Source organism: Pholcus phalangioides, unplaced genomic scaffold, assembly GCF_987345545.1.
Source record: "Pholcus phalangioides strain wild (caught in Gottingen) unplaced genomic scaffold, Ppha-v1.0 ptg000027l_1, whole genome shotgun sequence".
In the NCBI taxonomy this organism is placed as follows: domain Eukaryota; kingdom Metazoa; phylum Arthropoda; class Arachnida; order Araneae; family Pholcidae; genus Pholcus; species Pholcus phalangioides.
In genome coordinates this window covers 5,335,084-5,349,798 of record NW_028301617.1, presented here as the reverse complement: position 1 = coordinate 5,349,798, position 14,715 = coordinate 5,335,084, and the positions used below count along the sequence as shown (strand labels likewise).

The window sequence follows — 14,715 nt, the reverse complement described above, 5'->3', positions numbered from 1 at the left end:
ATATATTAATTGAAAAAAATTTATAACACTACGAACTTTATTCTTTGTTTATCTCGGGAGTCAAGTGCAGTCACAGACAACAATGTTTACCAGCAGGTGATTGTTGATCAAGGTATTGAATTTAGGATTCCGCCTCGCGCGGATTCACTAATTCCTTGCGTGGATTCATTCGTGTTAAGTTCACATCCAAGTACAGGTCAGTAGATGCGTTTAAGCCGGGTTTTCCTAGGAATAGGTTTGTTGCGAGGCGTGACCCGAACTGGATCAATTCGCGTCGACAAAAACTTGTTACATAATCACGCTACGCGTTTGTGGTTTCCTAGCGTAGCGCATCAGCTCAAGGTGGCTATATAAAGTATATGGCCCTGGCATCAGCAACTCTGTCGTCTGCATGCTCTGGTTTGAAGGAAAGGGAAATAAAACACAAGATAGTGAAGAAAATATATGTATCGCCAAAACCCCACGACGCATTTGACTCCTCCAGAAGCAGTCTGCCAATCACGCCTGACGTAAAACGCTGTCGTGAGGCGTATTGCGCTCTGCAGGAAAACAGTTATGCTGCTTTTCTTATTGGTGAGTGGACGGCGTGTCGCGCTGGGCGAATCACGTTGCGCGCGGCACAGGAAACCTGCTCCTAGGAAAAGGTTTTCTACGGTGCGCGCAGCGTGAAATTGCTGATTGGTTAAAAACCTGAAATTCACGTTTTTTAACCAATCAGCGTTTTCACGGTGCAGGTAACCTGCTCCTAGGAAAACCCGGCTTAAGAGTCTTTTTTTTTTTTTTACCATTCTGGGGGAGGGGGTCCCAGTGGCGGATCGCCCACCCAAGAGCATTAAAACAATATTTATGCACTCCAGGAAGTGTGACCTTGAGCTTTCTTTCGGTGGAAGGTCAAAACAATAATATAGAATCCATAGCCCCAGGAGGGTCAGTTGTATTCTCCCCAAAGACAGACTAGATTTCTGCAGTGATTTCGTGCGATTCCACCATCACTCTGGTAACACTATAATGCATACATACCCCAGCGCCTAAGGGCACGTGTGTAATTTTTAACGAGGGGCATAAGCGCACACCCTTCAGTTTTGAGACATGCGAGCTTGAGATGTTGCGAGCACATCTGGGTTTTCCCAGGGAATGAAATTGCATTCATTTCCTGATTAACTGATATTGACAAATTCACATGGCCTCCACAGGGTGCAAGATTTTTTCAGTTTTTTCACTCTATCAAAGACCTTTCAAAAAATTTTAGCTGAGCTCTGCCGCAGAAGGTGGAGATTTGAACATAGCCTTTATAATATATATGAAAATATAAGATTTGGCAATATCCAAAAATTTGAAGCCTTTATCACTTGAAATCTTTGAGGTGGGGGTGAATGAGTACAGTTCATCCCTCTTATAATATATATATTTTTTTAAAAAGTTGTAAACGGAAAATATTAATGAAAGATGAGACCATGAAAATGTGTCGTACTAATGAGAAGTTCTAAGAGCAGAGCCAGAACTAGATGTTTTGTCCACCGGAAAATCATGCATTTTAGGGCCATCTTGTGATACGAAGGTTTTAACAACTGGCTGTTGCAAAGATATACACTGCTCAAAACAATTAGGGGAGCACATGGTTTTAACAAAATTACGCACAGATGTATACCGATAAGTAACATAAAATGAATCATCTATAATTTAAAGCCTAGCAGGAAACGGAAGAAGAAAACTTCATATGCAAATCAAAGTTCATGACGTCAAAAACCAGAAAAAGGAGATAAGGGCAGAAATCGGGATGTTGCAGAAACGTCTGTTTTACTGCCGTAACTGTGAAATTCGATTGCGCAGTATTTTTTTTTTGAGACAAGGTGACTTGAGCATGTCTCAACAACGTGATTACCAGAATCCATGGCATGGCGTGTTATAGGCAGACTGGAATCAGGGCAAACACAACGTAGTGTCGCGGACGCTGTTGGAGTCGCCAGAAGTGTTGTTGCAAGGCTGTGGAATCGATTCCAACAAACAGGAAATGTTAGACGTCGACCAGGGCAAGGTCGGCCACGCGCCACTACAGCAACTGATGACCGGTATATACGGTTAACACCCCGTCGAAACAGAACAGAGAATGCTACGCAAAGACGGTTGCTCTTGGCAACAGGACGAAGGGTGTACAGCCAAACAGTACGTAATGGGCTTCATGAGGGAGGGCTCTATGCACGTAGGCCAATGGTCTGCATTCCGTTGACCCCACGCCACCGTTCGGCCCAAAGAAGATGGGCTGGGCTGCTGAACATCGAGATTGGGAGCAACATGATTGGAGCCAAGTGCTGTTTACAGACGAGTCCCGATTCAGTCTGGAGTGTGACACCCGACGTGTTCTGGTATGGAGGGACAGGGGCACTCGAAATAACCCCGCATTCGTTCGTGAAAGGTCACAATACAGACGAGCTGGTTGGATGGTATGGGGTGGAATCAGCATAGGCGGACGTTCGGACCTGCATATCATTCGGAATGGCACTTTGATGGCCCGAAGGTATGCAGACGAGATACTGCGACCTCATGTCATCCCTTACGCTGGAGCCATTGGAGATTCCTTTGTTTTCCAGGATGATAATGCCCGACCTCATAGAGCTCGTCTGATGGAGAACATGCTTGAAGCTGAAACAATACAGCGTATGGAATGGCCAGCGTGCTCTCCTGACCTGGACCCAATCGAGCATGTTTGGGACATGCTCGGGCGACGCATTGCTGCGCGACCAAGGCCGCCTGTTACTGTTCGAGACTTGCAGATTGCACTTCTTGAGGAGTGGAACAGTATTCCCCAAAGTCTGATCGATAACCTCATCTCATCCATGGCAAACAGGTGTGCAGCAGTCTTAGCTGTTCGAGGAAACCACGCGCTCTATTAAAACTCATGCATCATGTCTAAACAGTACTTTTTTTTATCGTTTACATGTAACCAAATTGTTGCCCTAAATCATCTTTCTTGTTTTCTCCATATTTTCAAAGAATTAAAGCTTAATTCCAAATTTTTTTACGTCTTTTTTCTGTATTGCGCATTGAAACGTGTGTACTATCCATTGTATGCCAATACGTGACTGTCTCGCACGGTTTTCTTCACTTTTTTTGCTTGCTCCCCTAATTGTTTTGAGCAGTGTATTTTGGAAATCTGATGTCAGCGTCAGCAGTTGTGAGCTTGGTCAGAGTCTGGTCTGGCCGTCCATGTACGATCCCTTTCAGTTTATACGAGCTCTGAGGAAAGATTGAGAGATTCTGTGCCTCTGTAGTCTAGTGGTCTTGGCTGTTCACCCAGAAAGTGAAAGGATGTGGGTTCGATTCCCTGCAAGGGCAGTTGAATTTTCTCTCTTTCCAAAATATATCTTCGCAACAGCCAGTTGTTAAAACTTTCATAGGTAGCAGAGAGTGACGTCATCCTTGTATACCTTGACGTATACCATCTTGTAATGTTGAAGGGGGATATAAGGGTAAGAGAAATTCGTGCCCCTGTGGTCTAGCTTACGGGTCAGGGCCGTCATTTCAACTTTTTCCAGAGAAGGGGCAAAGAACATGTACTCGATGTATTTATATATACAATTTTTAGTGTATTTTCAAAAGCTGGGGGGGGGGGGGCTTTTGAAAATACAGTAAATACCCCCCTGACCCCCCAAATGACAGGCCTGCTCCCTCTAGTTTCAGCCCTGATAAACGTTATAAGCGGAATCCACTATATAAGATTGATGATGTAGTATCTGATGTTCTGTGAGAATTAAATTTAACTGTAAGAAGAATCTTTTCAGACAAAAAAAAAAAATTGTAAATTTTAATATGGTGCACTTGATAATCATAATAAATTATATTTAAAAATCCAAATACCGTATATACTCGTGTATAGGTCGAACCCCCCCCCCCCCCCCCCACTTCAGGACCACCAAAATCGCAATAGATTGGCAACCCGTGTATAAGCATCTTTGTTTTCATCTTTATCTGGGCTTTCATTGCCATTGTCACTTTCAAAGACGATATCATCTTCAGTTCCGTCCATTGCATTGCTGATGCAACACATTTTGAAGGATCGGATGATAATTTCAGTGGAAACAGAATTCCACGCCTCATGTACCCATTAGCACACTGGGCCAATGACAGGTTTCTTCTAGGCACCACTTTTTTGTATTTTCTTTATCATTGGAACTCATCCATTCGATCCACAAATTCCTCAAATAATCTTTGAAAGACTTGTTAATGCTCACATAAGGCTTTCCAATCGACATTAGTCCACCTGGTATCAAAGCCAATGATGTTTTCGATTTCTTTGCCTCGGCTTTGACATCGGTTCCGTGGGGTTTGAACATATCCCATACCAATAATGTTAGTTTCTCGAACACTGCTACAAAAATGACTACTGATTGTGGGGTTGAAATTTTTTCATCAGAAACTGACCTGAGTATAAGCCGACCCCCCGAATTGAGGAATGAATTTTTCCACAAAAAAACTCTGCTTATACACGAGTATATATGGTAGTTCCATTTTGCATTAAAGTAAGTTTCTTAACATGTCTTTGACAGAATAAAAACATTTGAATAGGTTTTTGTCAACCCTTGTCTGCGCAAAATTGAAAGAGAAATTCAGTCTTTTAAATTTTGTTATGCAATTTTTTTTGTTCTTAAATTTTGCTTAATTAATTTTGCCCAAGTTAGAGAACCCACATATTTTATTGAAATATACGCAAATTATTTGTTATCCAAAAAGTATTCTATAGTGTATTGTTACGATCTATGGACGATAGATGGCACGATTTGTTCGATGGTTCTCAGAAATATCGAAATCAGTTGATACCGGTTTTGGTTAAGCACAATGACATGCGATTGGCGGAAAACTGGAAAGAATCTTCCAGAAGGTTACGCCCATCCAGACAGTGATGCCGCAAACCTGGCACTCTGAAATACAAATTTGTGGAATGTTATTTTTCTCGAAGTTTCGACCAGACCTATAAATAGTAGGAAGAATGAGAATAAGGGATGCCAGGCTCGAATAGATAGAGACTGGATGAAAAGTGTGTTGTGGTTGGACTTTGCGAGAAAGTTGTTAGCTTTCTGGTTAGGTTGTACGTACGTGTAAATTGCTGTTCTGTAAATAAATATCTTTTTGTCCGTCGAACTGCTTCTTGATTTGCAATCTCGAAGTCTTGTGAAAAATTATCCGGAACAGTATTCTAGTTGAATCTGTATAGTAATGTTCTATAGAGTATATGTATGCACTTGTTTCGATAACTTTTCAGTGTTAATACAGTAAACCATTTAGGTTAATTTTCTATTTTCATATTTTGTTTTGACTTCCCACTCGTGTAAGCTCCATTTACTATTCAGTATTTAATGTATTTGTGTTGCCTGATTAGTAATTACGAACTGACGCTAATGTGGTTCCAACTTCAAATGTTTATCCTTTATTAGTGTTCATTTAAAACCCAACGGGAAGTTTAGGTTTGAAGTTTGGGTAATTTTTATGTGCTTTTCAGAGGCAGGGTTTGCGGTTTTAAAATGTGTGTGGTGCAAAAGAAGAGTTGAAGAAAAAAAAAAATGGCAGGAAAAAAAAAATTCATATCGAGTTCAATATTTCTGGAATTAATACAGATATGAATACAGTAGACTCTCGCTAATCTGGTGCATATCAGACCAGGGTGTACTGGATTACTACTACTACTTAAGGTATCCGACTACGTTGAAAACGTCATTTTGGAAGAAAATATGGATTTGCATTTTTTTATTTTTTATAAATGCCCTATAAGCTTATTGGTAGCATTCTAGCAAATGTTACTAATTAGCTGATTGATAACATCTTGAAAGTAGTGTGCTTTCGTGCTGCTAAATAGCATGTTTTAAGGCTGGTACTTTCGACCAATGTGTTAAAGATACCTCTGTAAGCACTACTTAGAAGCATTTTGTAAAAGTAAATTTCTGGAACCATTGAGACCTGAAGCTTATCGTTCTGGATAATTTCTCTCATAAGTTCTTGAAATGAGCAGAGGATGAAAATAAAAATGCAGGATGTCACAGATTTATTCACATAACAACTTTTTACACTTATTTACAAATATAGATCTTGATGCAATGCTACTGAGAAATAATGGTCTCTCACAATTTCAACAACTGGTTAGTTCTGTTTTGGTGGTGCCATTTTATATAGGCTAAATCAACCTTCTAGAATAGTCTCGACAATTCGCGTGACATCTTTACATTTATCTTTCGGCATCATAATGTCGCTAAGTTATAGCCGTCACAAATCGTGTCAATTTGGCATAAATTTCGAGGCATTTACAAAAAATGCACTACCAATTATTTACAGATGAAAAATGAAATAAATGATTACTATTTACATAATTTTCGTAACATTATCTTTCAGTCATTGACATGGATTAAGACATGATATGCTGAAAAACATTGTTAAATTATATGATTGGATCATGAAAGCTCAATTATATGCTTAACGGAAATATATATATTATTTTGTTTTTAACACACATAAATAACTGCATATTAATTAAAGTGTTATTCTTCTCTTCAGGTATTTCTGAAGTTCACTGATACGTTCAGAATCAAGATACAGAAGCTAAGCTTTCTTATATGTTAATTGGAAACATTTTTGCCCGATATTGAAAACGGAAGCATCATCTTGAAGTGAATCAAAAATGAACAATTCTATCAACAGACAGACAAATAGTACCCAAGGAATTTGTTCTAAGAAGCTTTCGGTGCAGGTACAAATCACAAACTTGACCAGTGGAATTTGCATCGATACAATGGCGTATAAATCTGATGCCAGCAATAAAACATTACCCAATTTTTCTCGTCCAGACATGCGTAAAAAGGTTCACACCGAAGAGAATTCCTACAAGTGTGACATTTGCAATAGAAAATTTCCATTGAGGTCTCGGCTGGTATGCCATGAAAAGGTTCATACCGGACAAAAACCTTACGAATGCGATATTTGCAATAAGAGATTTGCTCGTATTTATAACGTAGCACTTCATAAAAGGTTTCACTCCTCAGAGAAACCTTTCAAATGCGACCTTTGTGGTAAATCATTCTCTTTGAAGAGTCATCTAGTCAGGCATGCGAGGACTCACACCAAGGAAAAACCTTTTGTCTGCTCTATTTGCAATCAAGAATTTTCAGATCGGTCAAACCTGAGTGTCCACATGAGAATTCACACTGGGGAGAAACCATTTGAATGCGATATTTGCAATAAAAAATTTGCTCGTATTTATAATGTAGCACTTCATAAAAGGTTTCACTCCTCAGAGAAACCTTTCAAATGCGACTATTGTGGTAAATCATTCCCATTGAAGAATCATCTAGTCAGACACACGAGGACTCACACCAAGGAAAAACCTTTTGCCTGCTCTATTTGCAATAAGGAATTTTCAGATCAGTCAAACCTGAGGATCCACATGAGAATTCACACTGGGGAAAAACCCTTTGAATGCGACGTTTGCAGCAAAAAATTTAGGGACCGCCGCAGTTTACAGAAACACGAAAGAATCCACACAGAGAAGAAACATGTTTGAAGCTTGACTAATCCAAAAAGGGTAGAGTTGACTCTGGTATAATAGTGATGATATTGCCATTCTTTTTGGCAAATCATGTGAGATTCACAAAATTGTTCACATATTTTGGATTCGACAAATTTTTTAAGCAGTCACGAAAGAACCCATGCAGTGTAGCATGATATTTAGCAAGAAATTATGTTTCCATTGCTTCTAAGGCCAGGTTCACACTTGGACGATACTAAAATGATACAATCCTTGTCACTGTAAGTATCTCTTATCGTATCTGTCCAGTGTAAACCCAGCCTAACAGATCATGGAAATATTTTTTTTGCGTTTCTGGTAAGCCTTAAAAATGCTCTGTTCACAGTGAAATTGCTCCTGAAGAAGCTTCATAATTTTTTTAGCCCAGAAAGAATGATCACAAGTTCCGGAATGACTGGGGCCGGACTTTCCCAGGTGCAGTCACATTGTGACACAACCAGATGTAAATGCAGTGATTACATATGACATTTTTTGGAAGATCATGTCACTTTCCACTATTTATACAGATGTTTATTCAACTGGCTGATGCAAAGATTAAATTCAGAAAAGAAAATTCAGCTGCCTCAGTGGGGGAATCAAACCAACATCTCCCAGCAATCTGGGTGAGTGAGCCAAACCACTATGCTACAGAAGCAACAGAGAAACCGGAAATTTTTCTTAGAGCATATATATATACTCTGGACAGGAACCATACATGGAAAGTCAGACCTAAATCATCTAATAGCTCATATATATACTAACACGGCTCCCAAAGTCTAGGTTGTGATCCCCAGGGAGTTCCCCTTTAATGAACTAGAGGGCCTGTAAGGGATTCTGTGAAATGAAAATGTCAGAATAAGAAATTTATTTTTTACAACGTAAGTAAAAATGTGTCAAAACTAAAAAATGCCTCAGTCTCAAAACTCAGCTGAACAGATACCATACATGTATCATATAGTGTGATTTTAGCTAATGATCAAGTTAATATTTTTACGGGTTGGGGGGGGGGGAAGGGGTTCAAGGAAAAATCAACCAACTTTGTTTTTATAATTTCTAAAAATATTTCACAGAACGTGATGAGTAGTATGTAAATGTATAGGGGAAATGTCTAAATTTGGTACTGTGAACAATTAATGCAGTGTTTATCATTTACAAACCTTTTCTGATGAATAAGTGAAGTCACTGAAAATATTGGGAGGGCTCAAAAACATCGAGAAGAGAGAAGGCGGAAGGTTAAGATTATTGTGGGCAGTATGGATACTCGCTGATATAGAAAATACTTTTGAGTTGAAAAAGAATTTTGTATATTAGAGCAAGGGTGGTTGTGTCACGATGTTATGAGTATTCAAAAATAATACATGAGAGAGAGAGAGAGAGATAAATCAACTAAAATTTTTCTTCCAACAAAAACAACTCATATTTTTACATTGTGCTCTGCATTTTGCAATAGTGACAGTGAGTTTGGTTACCCACTCTGCATCATTACGATGCGCATTCCATCCTAACTTGGGGCTGTGTTTGATGACGCACTTCGCAGGATTCAAAACTAAAAACATATGTGTGCATGTAGCTTAAAATTTCATAATAAAACTATTGTGCTAATTAAATATCAAAAAATTATTTGATTTTATTAATTTGTAGTTACGGGAATTAAAGAAAAATAAATCATGAATGTCCAGGAAAACGGGGTATGGCCATCTTATATGGGGGAGGGTCGTCGATTAAATTCTTGTCAAATGGAGGTCACGCTTCAAAAAGTTTGGGAACCACTGTACTAACGTATATGCTTTCGACTTCAACAGAGCCAGATCTTTAAATTATAATGATATGTGTAACATGAAAACAAAGTGTCTTAGGCCTTGGTAAGAGACACGTATGGACACGAGCCCATGCCTTCCCCTTTATCTCTGAATATGGTCTTGGATTTTGTGAGACCCGCTGAGTAAAACTTCGAGAGGCTTCTTTATATTTGTTTTCAAAAACAATGTTTAACCACTTGCCTGGTGGGTTTTTAATTTTTTTCTGCACAGAAAGTGTAATCATATTAGGGCCGATCCTATGAAATTTGGCGAGTCCCTGACGATAAAATGTATGTACCAGTTGAAATAAACTTACGTGAACTCGGAAGTTAGAGTTGCTTCTCAAACCAACGTACGCCATTCTCAAAGAAAGCTTCAAACTGTGAGAGCAATTAGTCTCTCGCACTATACTCCTACTAAATGGAATGGGTCAGTTGTTTGGAACAGTAGGCGTGTTGGCCGAATTGCGACGCCGGTCTATAAACTCCTTTACTTTTATTATTCAAAAACATTTATATAGTTTTTTTTCAAATTTACAGTTTTTATATTTTCTTCGAGCGGTGGGGCTCCGCGAAGCACCGGTTAGGAACCGCTGGTCTTGTGTAATCGGACAGTTGAATTTTATATTGACCTATTTTGCAAAAAGTTGCAACTGACCCTCGTCCCCACAGGTGGATTTTACGGCTGGCGCACATGGCCCCGATTTCTGAGGGATCCCCTCAAAACCCCAGTTTTCCTCTTTGTTTTTCTAATGACATTAAGTGACTCCTAGTGTCTGTTCATGTAGTGTGACGTTGTAAACTTCTTATTACGTAGTACCTTCGTTCGCTATGTTGGCAAATTTATTTCCATATTTGTAAAATGTTGGCCAAATGAAAAATTTTGAAAAATTGTCAGCCAAATGAAAAATTGTTCCCCAAAATCACCTTTTTTTTTGCGAAAATGTAATTTTCTCTCCTGTACTGTTAAATGAAATCTATAATTTTGCCGGAAATACGGCACAAGATTTCCAATGCCAACTGTCACAAAATTGGTGATTACGTCATAACTTTGCAAAGCCACCGATCATTGCTGAAATTTCAAAAAATTACGGAGTGAGTGGGGAAATTAAGGGCTACATTAAATAAATGTAGTTTGTGGGGGGGGGGGATTTTGAGTAATACCAACATCTCTGTTAAATCGGATTCCAAATACAAATTTGATAACATTCCAAGACGGAATTTGAGTAATATTTCTTTTAATTGTATTTTAAGTGTTCTGGAACTTCGTCCAGGTCACTCATGTGATCTGTAAATATGTCACGTGCCACTCAAGTGATCTCAGAATGTGCCACTCGAATCGAAATTTTCATTTCATTTTGATGGGGCCCTCTCTGGGTGTGCCAGGCAAAGTGATGTTGTTGCTCTCCACCCTCCTGGCTTGAAATACCAGTTTACCGATTTGCTTTCTTTTGGAAGTTTCAGTATTAAATCTCATCATTATGATACAGTGGTGTGAGAAAGATAGACCTTTGCTGGTGCATCTGATTTGGAGGGAAGGTAGCCATAAAGAATACTATCTAAGTAATTTTGAAAGCATTCCAAATTAGCAAAAATAGGTACCAATAAGAAAAGCAGTATGACTATTTTCCTACAGAGCGCAATACGGCTCACGACAGCGCTTTACGTCGGGCGTTATTGGCTGACTGCTTCTGGAGGAGTCAAACGCGCCGCGCGTTTCACCTATCTTCCCTTCATTGTTTTTGTTGTTGTTTTCTTTCCCTTCTCTTCAAACCGGAGCATGCAGACGACAGAGTCTCTGTTGCCAAGGCCATGTGCTATAGCTGCCTCTAGCTGGTGCGCCACGCTAGGAAAACACAAACGCGTAGCGTGATTATGTCACACGTTGCTGCCGACGTGAAATTATACTGTTCAGTTCATGCGGCGTAAAAAACCCATTCCTAAGAAAACCCGGCTTTAGATCATAAAATCCGAATCGACATTTCTGGTGTGGGTCGTAAAAATCCGAATCGACATTTCTGCTGTGGGTCATAAAAATCCGAGTCGACATTTCTGCTGTGGGTCATAAAAATCCGAATCGACGTTTCTGCTGTGGATCATAAAAATCCGAATCGACATTTCTTCTGTGGGTCATAAAAATCCGAATTGACGTTTAACTGATCTCTCCGTTAAAAGTTGGACGAAGCACGCGGGCCACAATGTCCAATCGCGGTATTTTGTTACTAAACAGGGGTTCTCCAAATTTATTGACATTAAATTTTTATTTATTTTCAAATGCTTTCCTTTCATCAACTTTTTTTAATTGATTATTTCTTTTATTAAATCTTTAATCCATCCGATAATTTTGAAATTACGTATTTTTTTATTAATTTTATAGTTTAATAATGAAACTTTCTTTTCATGAATTAAATATTATATACTTTGATATAACAACTATACTAAACTTTCAACAATTCTCAATATGTTTCATAATTTCTAAATTACTCGCAATAATTTCATTCAGTAATTTTGTAGATATTTTTACACACACACACACACGTTATAGACTTCCATAAATTATGAAATTTTTTCTCAATAATTCTAAAATTATTTCTGAGGTGATTTCTAATATTTCCTTAAATTCTGTAATCGTGTATACCTTTTAGATGCCGAATTAGACCTCTGGAAATATGTAGCCTATATATGAAAACAGACCTCAAAAATTATTTTGGCTCCCCGTGCCCCTGATACGTTACAATAGGACTTTTTATTCCTGTGCCGGTCAAAAACAAGCGATCTGTGAATGTGCCGCGGATTTGAAATTGTGTCGCGGGCTGCCTAAGTGATGTGAAACTGCACTCCGGGTCACTTAAGTGATCTGTAAATGTGCTTTGCGTCATTTAAGTGATCTCTAAATGTGCTTTGCCTCATTTACGTGATCTGTAAATGTGCTTTGCGTCATTTAAGTGATCTCTAAATGTGCTTTGCCTCATTTACGTGATCTGTAAATGCGCTTCGGGTCATTTTAGTTAATACAAATACAACGCCACAACAGGCAAATTGCCCAACGAGGTGGCTGACTTCATGGATCCCCGAGCCATTTTTTGGAGGCTCTACCTACTACTGCTACACCACACATGCACCACAATATTCATCTCACATATGGCCCATGATACACATGCTACTAAATTCGCAATTCTAATAATTTTCACGAATTTGAATGACTAATTAGTTAATCGATTATGATTTCAATTAGTATCAGGATGGCTAATTTATAAATATCAGCTAATTAGGATCGTAATTAGCATCAGGATCGATGTGATTAATAAATGACAATCTTTCGAATTTATGAAAGTCGTATAAATCGCCTTACTAATTTTCACGAGTTTGAATGAGTTTGAATTTCAGGGAAGAAGGAGAAAAATAATTACAAAAATTGCGAAAAAAATCGTTTTTATGCACGAATTTCAAAGTAAAGGATGTGGGCGCCCGCATCTTTAGTGTGAAAGGGGCCTCGCAACGATTTTGGTCGTTCGAGAAAAGTGCCGGCGGCCATTTTGTCGTGGGAGGGTGGCACAGTCAAGTAAAGAAAGAATAGGGGGGGGGGGGGCTTTCACAAAGCACTATAGTCTGTTTCAGGTTAACTTTGCAGTGAAGAGAAAGGTAGAGAATGTATTCCTTCGCGCCGCAAAATATAGTTCCCATGTATCGGAGGGTTACGATGATCATTTATGCAGAATATTTCAATTTTTTGAATGATTGAAAAAACACTGAGGAAATGTCGTTCTGAACCGATCTTTATTCGTTTAAAATTTTTAAATTAGAAGAAATATTTTGGTTACCATTAAAAGATTTTTCTCAGTGAGATTGGCGATAATCAGCCATACCTTACGGAGACCGCGCATCGATACATTGGTGGGGAAAGGCTTTCGTTGTCGTAGCAACGTGTGATGCGGTTTGCCCTTTACTGCAAAGTTAACTTGAAACGAACTATAGGGACCAAGGTTTCTAGAATATATATATAGGGACGACGGTGCTGATGCAGCCGTCCCAACGACTGACAATGGCGGCGTCGTGTCATCGCCGTCTTAATGGTCGAGTACGGCACTCAGTACTTATATGCCAAAGTGTATTAAAGACTATTATTAATACGTTTTTATATATGCATTCATACGTCACGACTTGTTACCGTCTGTCGTCCATGGTACTCTGTTTTTTTTTTTTTCTTCGAGATCAAATTGCACGTGAAAAGAAGATGAATGAACGTATCGATGTGGAATTGTCATGATTTCTCTGATAGAAGTTATAGACCAGTGGGACCTATGGGATAAATCCCTAGGTATTTATGAGAACGGAAATGCCACAAGAAAGGCATGGAAAGAAGTTTGTGCGAACTCTGAAGGATTTTAATTAATTAGGACAGGCGTCTTACATTTTTTGCGTTTCATGTGGCCCGGAGCAAAATGCACAGATGGGCCTATGTTTGCAGAAAAGGGCCGTGTGGTTAAATGCCATACAGCGTCTACATTGAATCGGGGCAGCGTTACCCCTATAGCGTTCTATATCTATCGGTATCTATACCCGCTAATTCTTTGACATTAGCGAAATTTTTGTTTTCAACTTTGATTTCTACCAAGAAGAGCGGTAAGGGTCTGTTGGCAGCCCTTGTCGTCATGTTGGCTACTTTGACCGTGCTTATGTTTTGTTTCCGCAGTTCCTCTTTGATTTCGTCTGGTCTGACGTTTGCCGGGAGACCCCTGATTACGAATTTGAGTGTTTTCTCCGAGTGTAGTTGGTATGTGTTGTATTTAAATTCTCGTTCATCGAAGAATTTCGTAGCCGATCTGTGGTCAGTTTCAGTGAAAACTTCCACAACAAGTGTATTTTGGGCCGGTCTTGAGAGTGGAGGGATCTCACAGAGAGCTCTGAGGGCGCCAAAGTCCGTCAGCCACGTGTCTCCCCATTCTTTTAGACTGATGGCAGGGATGTTATTACGACTACGAGGGCGCCGTGCAGGTTGAAACCCATCATTATTCTGATCATTTGTCTGCTCATCTTCGTCCGACGAGGGCGCCGGATTATTGTTTATGTTTACATTTGCTGAGGGGGCGTTTGCTCCTTGATCAAGTGTTGATCGAGTGTTGTCGTTCGGATGGGCGTTTCCTACCAAGTTTGTAATGGCAGTCTCTCCAGCGTTGTTGCCATTCGGGTGGGTGTTTTCTACCGGATAGGAGGGGGCGTTCCCTTCTGGCTTGTTTGTGTTCGGGTGGGCGTTTCCGACCAAGTTTGACAACGGGGCTCGCTCCGTTGTGTCAGTATCGCATGCTTGTTCATTGTTTGGAGCAGAGGGGGACGAGCTTGGGGGGGGGGGGGTGGCGAGTGTCTGCTGACA

General features: G+C 39.6%; 1 long non-coding RNA gene across 1 annotated transcript; it reads left to right on the top strand.

Annotated features, from left to right (window-relative positions):
- The first annotated feature begins 59 nt into the window (after nt 1-59).
- On the top strand, nt 60-9,153 carry LOC149068236 (uncharacterized). Its single transcript, XR_016195174.1, has 2 exons — nt 60-196; nt 6,541-9,153. It is a non-coding gene; the product is annotated as an uncharacterized LOC149068236 (long non-coding RNA).
- The last annotated feature ends 5,562 nt before the right edge of the window (nt 9,154-14,715 follow it).